This window comes from Dioscorea cayenensis, chromosome 16 (assembly GCF_009730915.1).
Source record: "Dioscorea cayenensis subsp. rotundata cultivar TDr96_F1 chromosome 16, TDr96_F1_v2_PseudoChromosome.rev07_lg8_w22 25.fasta, whole genome shotgun sequence".
Lineage (NCBI taxonomy): Eukaryota > Viridiplantae > Streptophyta > Magnoliopsida > Dioscoreales > Dioscoreaceae > Dioscorea > Dioscorea cayenensis.
This window is the reverse complement of record NC_052486.1, coordinates 12,250,831-12,263,316: the sequence shown is the minus strand read 5'-3', so window position 1 is coordinate 12,263,316 and position 12,486 is coordinate 12,250,831. Positions and strand designations below refer to the sequence as shown.

Sequence of the window (12,486 nt, the reverse complement as noted above, 5' to 3'; positions counted from 1 at the left end):
CATGTCATGAAGATGATAGGTTTTATAAATGAATTGGAATCTCTTGGATCTGAAATAGATAACGAGACAAAGATAGATGCGATCTTATCATCACTGCCAGAGTCTTTCAATCAGTTTGTTTTGAACTTCAATATGAATAATTTGGTAGTGACTCTTCATGAGCTTCACAATATGTTGCAAAGAGCTAAAGATTTGATCAAAAAAGTAAAAGCCTATTGTCATGGTAGCTGAAGAAAGGAAACCTTTGAAATCTAGGCCTAAAATTATTAAGAAACAAATATTCATGAACAAGAAAGGCCCAAAGCAAGTCCAAGGGGGTAATTCAAAAAGGGTGAAGAAAAACCAATCAGAGGATGTTTGTCATCGTTGTAAAAAGAAAGGTCATTGGAAAAGAAATTGTTTTCAGTACCTAGCTTCACTCAAGGGCAAATCTTCAGAAGGTATGTCTAATATACTTATCATTGAAACCAATTTGTTGGTAGGTTCTGCTAATTCTTGGTGTATTGACTCTGGGGCAACCTCTCATGTTTGTAATACATTACAGGGGTTTCAAGAAAGTAGAAGGTTGAATGAAGGGGAAGTGACACTAATGATGGGAACAGAGGCAAAGGTTGCTGTCATTTCCATAGGAACATTTAATTTAGTCTTAGAAGGAGGAGTTGTTTTATTTTTGAAAGATTGTCTTTATGTGCTTCAAATTAGAAGAAATTTAGTTTCTGTTTCTAAGTTAGATGAACTTTTCATAATAAAGTTACTATTAAATTGAATAATAAATTTGTGACTTCTGGTTTTAAACAAGATGGTCTTTATTATATTACTCCTTCTTGTGATACTATTGCATGTGTCGAAAATAATGTGAATGATAACGTTGTCTCAATGAAAAGAAAAAGAGATGATATTGTTCCTACTTATTTGTGGTACCTAAGATTAGGTCATATTAATGGAGATAGGATTAATGGATTGGTGAAGGATGGTCCATTAGATTTTCTAAAAGTAGAATCATATCCAACCTGTGAGTCTTGTTTGCATGGAAAGATGACCAAATCGCCTTTTACTAGAAAAGGTATAAGGGTTGATAATGTCCTAGACTTGATACATTCAGATGTATGTGGTCCCTTGAATCATATAGCTAGAGGAGGATTTGCTTATTTTATCACATTTACTGATGATTACTCTAGATATGGATACATCTACTTAATGAAACATAAATCTGAATGTTTTGAAAGGTTTACAGAATTTAAAAATGAAGTAGAAAAACAAAAAGGTAGAAGTATTAAATGCCTCCGTTCAGATAGAGGTGGTGAATACCTCTCTGATGAATTCAGGAACTAGTTAAGAGATAATGGTATTTTATCTCAACTTTCCCCTCCAAGAATGGCACAGCATAATGGTGTCTCAGAAAGAAGAAATCATACTTTATTGGATATGGTACGATCTATGATAAGTATGACAGATTTGCCTTTATCTTTTTGGGGTTATGCATTAGAGACTGCGATTTATTTGTTAAATAGAGTTCCAACCACGTCAGTCATAAAAACTCCGTATGAGTTGTGGACTAATAGAAAACCAAGTGTAAGACACTTGAGGATATGGGGATGTCCTGCACATGTTAAGAGATAAACTGTTGATAAGTTGGAATCTAGAACAGGTAGATGCCTATTTGTAGGCTACCCAAAAGAGACTTTTGGATATTATTTTTATAATCCTACAAAAAAAAAAGGTGTTTGTGAGTAGGAATGCAATTTTCCTTGAAGATGATTTTACAACTAGTTGTAATAAGACCAATAAGATTACTTTAGAGGAATATGTTGGGTCTAATGAAAATTATTCACAAGATGAATGCATCCCTAATGTTATTGATAAGCCAAGTGTTCCAATAAGAAAAAGTTGTAGGATAACTTGTCCTCCAGAAAAATTGACTCTTTTGAATGAAACTTATGCTATGATCTCAGAAGAGTGCGAAGATGATCCTTACAACTATAATGAGGCAATGTCTGACATTGACAAAGATAAATGGATAGATGCCATGAGATTAGAAATGGATTCTATGTATACTAATCAATTCTGGAGTCTTGTAGACCACCCTACTGGGGTAAAAATAATTGGTTGTAAATGGGTCTATAAGAGGAAAAGAGGACTAGATGGAAAGGTAGAGACCTATAAAGCAAGACTAGTTGCAAAAGGCTATAATCAAAAGGAAGGAATTGATTATGAGGATACTTTCTCACCAGTAGTGATTCTTAAATCCATTAGAATCTTATTGGCTATAGCTGCATACTATGATTACGAAATCTGGTAGATGGATGTAAAGACATCATTCTTGAATGGATTTCTTGAAGAAGAAATTTACATGGTTCAACCTAATGGATTTGTATCCAAAGGGGAGAAACATAAAGTATGCAAGCTTAATAAGTCTATATATGGACTTAAACAAGCCTCTAGAAGTTGGAACATCTAGTTTGATGAAACAATCAAATTGTTTGGTTTTACTCAAAATCCGGATGAGGCTTGTGTTTATAAGAAAACACAAGGGAACACTATTACTTTTCCTGTTCTTTATGTTGATGATATTCTTCTCATTGGGAATGACATAGAAATGTTATCTTCAACAAAATTATGGTTGTCTAACCAATTCTCTATGAAAGACTTGGGTGAGGCATCATATATTTTAGGCATTAAATTCTATAGAGATAGAGGTAATAGACTCTTGGGATTGTCTCAGTCTAACTATATTGAAAAGATTGTGGCCAAGTTTGACATGCAAGATTCCAAAAAGGGGTTGATACCTTTTAGACATGGAATTATTCTTTCTAAGAAAATGTCACCTCAAACTGATGATGAGTTAGAGAGAATGAAACATTGCCCATATGCATCTGCAGTTGGGAGTTTGATGTATGCAATGTTATGTACAAGGCCAGATATTACTAAAGCAGTTAGTGTTGTGAGTAGATATCAATCAAATCCTGGAAATGAGCATTGGACTGCCGTTAAGCATATTCTTAAATATCTTAATAGGACTAAACATTATTATTTGATATATGGTGGGGTCCATTAAAGGTTGATGGATACACTGATTCAGATTTCCAATTGGATCCTGATGATAGGAAGTCAACATTTGGATTTGTATTTACTTTAAACAATGGGGTTTTTAGTTGGAGAAGTTGTGAACAAAGTATTGTTGCCAATTCCACAACTGAAGCAGAGTATGTTGCATCCTGTGAAGCAGCAAAAGAAGTAGTATGGATCAAGAAGTTTATCCAAGAGTTGGGCGTTGTTCCTACTATAGAGTCTCTAATCACTTTGTTTTGTGATAATAACGGAGCAATTGCACAAGCTAAGGAACCAAGGGCTCATCAAAAGAATAAAGCATATAGAAAGAAAGTTTCATTTAGTAAGAGAGATTGCTAAACGAGGAGATATAGAGATAACGTAGCAGATCCATTAACTAAACCTTTAAGTCAAAATGTGTTTGAGAAACATTTAGATAGGATGGGTTTGAGATTTGTGCCTGATTGGCTTTGAGTGCAAGAGGAAGACTGAAAAACTAGTATGCCCTACAAAGCCAATTTTAGTTATTGTTTAATAATAAAATAGTTTTATTTCATTGCATGCATAATTATGGGTATTGTATTATTCATGTTTGATGATATATTATTATGGGCTTGCATTGTATAGATTTCAAATTAATGATAGAGATCATTAAAGTGAGACATGATTATCTATGTTCCTTGCAACCCAAAATAGTTCACAACCTATGAGATAAAATATGATTTTGTATTCATTATTAGTTGTCACATGTTGTACTACTATATGTGATAGAGTGGTATGTCTCAGCCACTAGAGTGGAGACTCTTAGTAACATTATGGATATTTGTAGTTGACAAATATTGAACTGGACCATACAGAACTCTTAGACCAAACACTGTCATAGAACAAGAGAGTTATTCTGTTACAAAAAATCCTTATTACCTGAGGATGTTATTAAATCTTATGTATAAATTATATTACTTTGATAGTGTCAACCGGTGATGCTAATTACAAGCTATATACGGACACATTGGGTTATATAATAAATACATGAAGGTTTGTAGTCATCCAAGATGGGATCTATCACTCCTATTGTAGGAGAGAATATTCTAGATTGTGTTTCTTATGTGTTGGATAAATACGGCCGGTTAATTTTTTGAAAGTATTTTATTATATATAAAATATATATTATTATACATTTTTCTTAAATTGTTTTATGTGAAATAGTGTAAAGAAACACACATATAAGTGGAGATTGACAGTGCCACTTGTGGTCTAATTATCCCACTTATATGGAATATTTATTGATAGAATGACTGATATGTAAAATATTATATTGGGGTCTCACATATGAATATCTCTAATCTTTGGATTAAATTGCAATTTGTTGATGGACATGATTGTGATTATAAAATTAGTATGGACTAATTTGCTAAAGATGTAGTGATCCCAAACAGGGCCACGCTACATGTTCTAACCTTATCCGAATATATTTACTCCGTATAAATATGTGATATGAGAGTAAGGTTTCTCAATGAATTAATTTGTGATTACCATCAAAAGATGGCTACGACAAAAACCCTAATATTCACATTAGTTGCTTGGAGCAAAAGAAGCCATCACTTCTTCCGGATCAAGGGTGAAAAGTTAGAGAATATTGTGTGGGTGCGTTGGAGGATTTTGCGCTTGTGAAATCTTTGTAAGGTAACCCTGATCTTTCACATATATTTATGTGTTTATGTGATCGATCCTTGATAATTAATCAATTGTTGATTAAATATCAATTAATTGTAATTGATAGTCCTAATTTGATTAGAACGACTTTTTCTAACCCTAATTTGGTTAGATAGATTATTACTAACAAGTTATGCTCATGATCATAAGTACATTTCAATTTAATTAATATGACTTTAAAATTGGTTAATCTCTTTCTAACCAAATCCTTTTATTGAATACCTCAGCAAGTACATATGGTCATAGAGAAATATAGTTAACTTAGAAGCACATGATACTAGTCAGCTACATGATCCCTTTATCTAATATCTTTTTGAATCAAATGCAAGAAGTGCACAACACAAGGAGACACACACATATGGTCAAACTTCTTATGTATCAATCTTCTAACATCAACACATTTGCTTACATTATCAACATCAAATGAACCTTATTAATTAGCCCCACTCAAGTAATGGTCTCTATGAACAAATTGCACAAATTAGGTGCATCTTTTAAAATATATGAGGTATTACAAATTTCAAAAATGATATTCTTGCAAGACAATATACCAAGAAGTTAATCAAAATTCTTTATCACTAGTGACTCTAGACATCAACCATAATTGTATATCCATAATTTATACATCCATAGTTTCTCCACTAGCTTCTATAACTATCAACAATTATCTATAATTGTTTCTTGTAATCCTGCAATAAATTGATCCATATGTTACTATAGGAAGAAGCCTTATATTCAGTATGAACACTCACAATAGCTTCCAACATTATTGAGAATAAGGTAACCGCATAACATTAAAAGGAATGCACTCTTGCTTGCCATTTCACCCTTGTTTCCTAGTTGAGAAAATGGTGTTAGTTTTAGAGTGATAAAATTCTAGGTGACCCTTTTGCTTTTTTTCACTAAAATTTACTATACGGTTTATCTCTTATGCTTCTATCTCTTCTAATTCATCATATACATCTTTAACCATTTCCTTCCCTTGTGATTTAGAAGAGGAGGAATTAGTACATATTCTATGATGTGTTTGCACAATCCCGAAGAATTTTCCACAAGGGAGTATGTTGCGAAGTTTCCTAACTAAATGCTGATGTATCCTATGAATTCCTTACCTTGATAATTTTTTTCCACAATAAAGTCAATGATAAACTTTTTTTCCATTATCAATAATGGATAAAATAGAGTGGTCCCATCTTGGATCACTCTTGGGATGAATATTACCATTTGGGATTAATGACTGCATATTAATTATCTCCACTGCTACAAAAAATAAAACATATCTTATTATTTCGAATGCAAATTGGTATAAAGATAGTAAAAGTATTATGACAATCATTTATATGGTTTTTGGCATTTGTTGTGAAAATTGATAATTCTATATGTTTATATTCATCTTGATTTTGTCATAGTCAACTTTAACCTATAGTTGTAGATGTGATTTAGAATAATAATACTTTATCCCAATATGCTTTCATATTTTCTAACTTTTTTCACTTTTGGAAAATTTTAAATTTTGCAAAAAAAGGATTTAAAATATAAAAGGGCTTTTAGATAATAGAAAAGTACTTTTCTAATTTATTCACATCCTAAATCTCCTTGTTCCATGTTAACAACTTAAACACAAATTACTTCCATCATGTGTTGTTTTCTAGTTTGATATAGGAGGCAACATCCAAAAATAGCCAATTGAAAAAGTAGGTAATGTAGGGGATTGACAGCATTGAAGTTATAAATAGTTGAATAATTAAGTTTGGGTAAAAATCCTAAGGGATCACCAAACTATGGTCAAATATCAAAATAGATACTGAACTCCAATTTATTTATTTTTTGGGTACCACACTCTAATTGGGCTTCAAAGGGAGGGTACCCACCCATTTCTATTGAGAAATTATTGACATAGACACTAGAGCGACCACATGGACTGTGTTTCGATACGTCATATGTTGACGTGGGAACACCAACGAGGAGGTTTTAGTCCACATTACTTGGAAGAGAGCTACCTCACTCTTTTTAATCCACATCACCAATTTTTTGTGGCCACATTAGCATCCCGTCCTTCCTTCTCTTCTTCCTGTTTATCTGCTGGTCTTTTTATTCTTCTTGTTCTTCTTCGTCTTATTCACCCAAACTTGAACATAGAGTTGTAAAGAGGGCAAATTCAAGTATGGTACTAACTTGTTTGGAGGATTGTTGTAACCATAGCCAATCGTAAACTAGAGTTTCTTCGGCCGGTTGATACATGAATTCTAAATAAGCATTTTGATTGCCATAAGCCTCCTTCTTCTCTTTGTCTTTCTATCTCCCTTTCTTTGCATTGACAATGCCCCTTGTGTATGTCCCGCAAGTGCACGGGTTTGTCAAAGTAATAAATCCCAGATGAGTGGATATCATATCCACAGAGAGTAGGGAATAAAAACACTTAAATTGTTTCTTAACTAAATGAAAAGTGAATAGTGATTTGTGTGACAAAATGTGATGTAACAAAAGTAAAAGAAACAAGAGAAAGAGTGCAAGTAAAGGGGAAGTAAGGCAATCGATATAAGTGGGGTACACAAGGGGGTTCAGTGAAGCTCAATAAAACAAAAAACAACTCGAGTATATAAAAGATAAAGCAATGAATACAACTCGAGACAACAAAACGAAAATAAACTCAGAAGGAAAGTCCTTTCTGAGTATACAAGTCCAAAATGAAATGCAAAAGTAATAAAAACGCTAAAAACAAAGTTAGTGTCGATGTCGTGCTATGGCTCTACTGCTGATGCTGGTGGTGATGAGGTACACGGTGGGTCAACCGGTGCTGGACTAGGTGATGGAGATGCTGGGGGAGTCCGAGGTCTCAGAATAAAAGATGAGGCAACATGTCGCTCAAAAATCTGTTGTAGCGTATCGAAACATGCCATGAACTCTGTATACTGTGAGGCCTGTGTAGCCCGGACCTCAGCAACCTCTGCTCGAACCTCAGTGATCTCTGTCCGAAACACCCCCACAGCACTCTCGAGCCTCTCAAATAGATCATGGGCTCCAGATGGTGAAAACATGCGTACTGGGGGTGGATCCTCTACCATAGGAGGTGCCTCGGTCTCCATCAATACCGGCTGAGGCTCAGGGGCAGGCTGAGAAACACCGGCGTCATCATCACCCCCCTCAGCTATCTCTGGAGCTGGCATAATCAAGGCATAAACTCCAGATTGGACCCTATGAACCATCCCCATCATGCGCAGCGTCTCTATGCCCAAAGGAGCAGGTATACTCACCTTTTTGATCCCCCGAATCGAGCTCAGAAGACCTATACCCATAACCAATCTCGTGATGTACGGACCCGAGAAGATCACTCCCAATCTAGTGTACTGCCCCTGATGTCGTATATACTCCGCGACGATGTGCCCTACATGGATCGGTGTGTGCTGAACCATCGAATACAGATACAAGAGCTCCTGTTGGCTCACGACGCCGGTGTTGTCACCACGGCCATTTACTGACCTACTCATAATAACATGCAAATATTGATACGTAGGTCGGGAAAGGCACGTGGCCTTGGATACCCTTGGCTTATATTGGCCCTGTCCGCATAGAACTCCATACGCCCTCTGCGGAATCAAAACATCCGGATAATCTGTTGGTAACTGCACGTACTCCTCAGTACCCATGAATACCTTCTCATACAACCCTAGTTTGATCGAAAACTGTGTCACACTCATGTTATAGTGATCCCCTAGCGCTTTGAACTGTATAGCGGTGTCGTTGTCAAAACTATCATACGCACAGTAAAACTCAAATGAGGATAACACCTCGAGTGTAAGTATACAGATGGCGGGCTCTCTGATCTTCAATAACTGTCCCAATCCTCTGACCGATACCAACTCCTCTACCTCATCTGCTAACTCTCCTCCCTGACTGTATATCTCGCAATATGCTTGTGTCCAAGAATCGAGTCTGTTCGAATCTAAGTCCCGACAAATGCATGAAACGAGCCTCATGCTCAGGGATAGTATATCTCATGCTCTCGGACTCAGAAGACAACTCACGCGTCGTTTATCCGTTTGCTTCTTTGACCGAGGTGCCATGATCTACAAAGTTTGAAAGAAAATCAATCAAACAAGCTAAATAAGTAGTGCTGTAGAAATCCACATGGTCATGTGGAATTTCCACACGCCCGTGTGGATCCACGAGGCGTGAAAAACGCACGGCCGTGCTTCAAAAAATCCAACAATACACCGTTTAATTACTTCTAACTTCGCTCTAAACACGCAAAACCATTCTAATTGTAGAAACGAAGCAACATTAACCAGTTTCATCGATTAAAATCAAGAATTGACGAAGAAAACAAAGAGATAGGGCTTACCGATGAGTTGAAATGAAAAAAAAAAACTTGCATCGGCTGGAAAACCTAGTGAAAATCTTTCCAAAAATGGCAGTACGAAGTCGGGAAGAAGTATGAATGTATTCTCAGGCGAGTAGGGAGTGTGTAAATGAAAAGAAACGATGATCCTTTAAAAAGAACTCGCACCTCTTGGTGTTCTACGCATCCACACGGGCGTGTGGAAATTACCCACGCCCTTGCGCCTCCACAGGAGAGCTTCATAGGGGCAGATGCACGCCCCTTATGCGTTCTCGGGAAAACACTCATTGTCTTTGAATGTAACCGCACAGGTGTGCGGAAAATACCCACGCTCATGCTCCCGACCCAGAGGGGTAGCCGCACGCCCTTGTGGCTTCTCTGTCCAACCGAGAGAATCATCTAAGTGTTTCGTACGCCCATGCGAAAATTACGCACGGGCATGGACATTCACAGGCCCAACTCATAACGGCGAACGTACGCATCTGTGTCTTCTCGGGATGGAGAGAGCTCTTCTGTAAAGATCCGCACGGGCGTATGGAAAATACCCACACCCATGCGTTTGTCACAGGTTCGCCCACAGTGGCGAGTCCATGCCCTTGTGCGCTCTCGGGATAATTTGCCAAGTCTCTGCAGGAAAACGCATGCCTGTGCGGAAATTACCCACAGGCATGCAGAAATCGCAAGGTCGCTCACAAGGGCGCGTCCACACCCCTGTGTCTTCTCTGGATGAGCTCACAATATAAATCCACGGGCGTGTGGAAATTCCACATGCCCGTGCGTTTTCTCTGGCTACCTTAAAAACTTTGCAGGCTCTACATAAAATTCCTGGACATGTTTACACACTCAGAGCCTGCCCTATTATGCAAACTATACCAGTAAAAAACATGAGAAACTAGTCCAAGCAACCAAAACTTTGCCAAATCCACATGAAAATACATGATGACATTAAAAACCCACAATAAAACACATCAAAAGTATCTAAAAATCAAGACACCAACACTCAACACTTTATTCATGCAAACACTAAACTACTCAACTAAGAAAATAGTAAACACTTGGGTTGCCTCCTAAAAAGCGCTTGTTTAACGTCACTAAGCTTGATGTACCTTGTCTTACCTCACGGGGGTTCATAGATGAAGGTTGCCCTTTTACCCATGACTTGAAAGCATGATGAGCAAAGTCTCTTGAAGGTAGACGGTCAATTATCGGGCTTTGGACCACCTAGCAAAGGTTCATCCAATTTGTTTGGTTCACACCCATCTCCAACAGCCTTGGAGCATTTTTGGTGGCGTCTCGTAGCCCTCTTCATCTTACGGAGCACCTTCTTCATGATTCCCGGAGTAGATGGTACTTCTTCTGTTGGACCAAGCATCATTACTTCTTTATTGTCCACCTCTTGGTCGAACAAACCCTCGTATGGATCCGGGTTGAACATTTCCTGCATGTATTCATCAACAATCTCATCAGTAGTGTCTAGAAAATACAAAGTATCATCGAAATTGAGAGAATGCCACATGGCTTCGGTGAGGCGGTATGTGAGCTTATCATCTCCAACCCTCAGTGTCAGCTCCCCGCCGTCCATGTCAATTAATGCCTTAGAAGTGTGCAAGAACGACCTCCCAAGTATCAAAGGTACATCCCCATCCTCATCGACATCCAACACTACAAAGTCAGCTGGAAAAATATACTTGTCCAGCTTGACAAGCACATCTTCAATGATGCTCCTCGGATGTCTCACCCTTCGGTCCGTCAATTGCAAAGTCATCCGAGTGGGCCTAGGCTCTCTCAGGCTTTGCTTCTGAAAGAAGGTGTATAGTATGACCTTGATAATGGCCCTTGAGTCTGCCAATACCATTTCTTCACACAAATTGCCAATGTTATACGGAATGATGAAGCTTCCCGAGTCTTTCTTTTTGTTCGGCATATTCTTTTACAACACTGCCGAGCAAGAAGCATCTAAGATCACTGAAGCATTCTCCTCCAACTTCCTCTTGTTAGTCAACAAGTCTTTCAAGAATTTTGCATACTTAGGCATTTGAGCCAATGCCTAAACAAAAGGAATATTGATGTGGAGTTACTTGAACAAACTCAGGAACTTCTTGTATTGTTTATCCCCTTGGTTATTCTTCAATCTAGAGGGTTAAGGGATTCTTGGTTTGAAAGGTGGGGGTGCCACCATCTTCTCTTTGCTTGTTCCCTCCTCGACCTCTATGACCTCAGGTGCGTGTTCATTAGGCTTCTCACTCAGAAGCCTACCTTCAATCTCACGACCATTTCTCAAAGTGATCGCCTTCACATGCTCTCTAGGATTGGTCTCGGTATTACTCGGCAAGCTCCCTTGTGGTCTGTCTGATAGAGACTTCGCAATTTGTCCCACTTTATTTTCAAGATTATGCAAAGAAGTGGTGTGGTTGCGAAGTGTAGCCTCGACTAATTGAAACCTTGTATCTGACGATTACACAAACCTAGTCAAGGCCTTCTCCAAATCATTCATTCGGGTCTCCAAACCTGAAACTCGGTTCTCCATGTTTGGGGCTTGTTGTTGTTGGAAACCCGGTAGTGCCATGGCCTTTTGTGGACCTTGGTTGCTCCACGAGAAATTGGGATGATTCTTCCAACCCGGATTGTAGGTGTTGCTATATGGATTCCCTTGCTTCCTTATTGCATTACCCACAAAATCAACCTTCTCAACTGAAGATGCATCACCAATGGAAATCGGGCAATCAGAGGGAGCATGTCCTCCACCACACCCGGTGCAAGTAGTCACAGCCGCTACTCTATTCGAAGTTAGAAGATCTAACTTCTCACTCATCGATTCCACTTGAGCTGCCAATGAAGTTACCGCATCTATTTCATGGAGCCCGGCCACCTTTTTCCTTTCCCGTGCATTCCACTGATAACTGTTCATGGCCATGTCTTCCACTAATTATCGGGCTTCTTCTGGGGATTTACTCCCCATTGTACCTCCTGCGGCGGCATCTAATAATTGTTTTGTACTTAGATTTAACCCACTGTAGAAAGTCTGAATAATCATCCATTCGGGAAATTCGTGATGTGGGTACCTCCGTAGAAGATCCTTGAAGCGCTCCCATGTCTCAAACAATGACTCCAACTCCATCTGTAAAAATGACGAAATCTCATTGCGAAGCTTGGCCGATTTCCCCGGAGGAAAGTATCTAGCAAGAAAAGCTTTGACCATCTCATTCTATGTCGTGATGGAGGCCTTGTACAAAGAATGTAGCCACTGCTTGGCTCTTTCCTTGAGAGAGAATGGGAAAGCCCTCAATCTGATAGCATCATCCGATACACCATTAATCTTCAACATATCACAAACTTCTAAGAAGTTCTCTATATGGTTGTTTGGATCCTAATCGGCCAAACCATTG

The 12,486-nt window shown here is 38.1% G+C and overlaps 1 non-coding gene across 1 annotated transcript; it reads left to right on the top strand.

Annotated features, from left to right (window-relative positions):
- The first annotated feature begins 12,144 nt into the window (after positions 1 to 12,144).
- Positions 12,145 to 12,250, top strand: LOC120279692. Its single transcript, XR_005541998.1, has one exon. It is a non-coding gene; the product is annotated as a small nucleolar RNA R71 (small nucleolar RNA).
- The last annotated feature ends 236 nt before the right edge of the window (positions 12,251 to 12,486 follow it).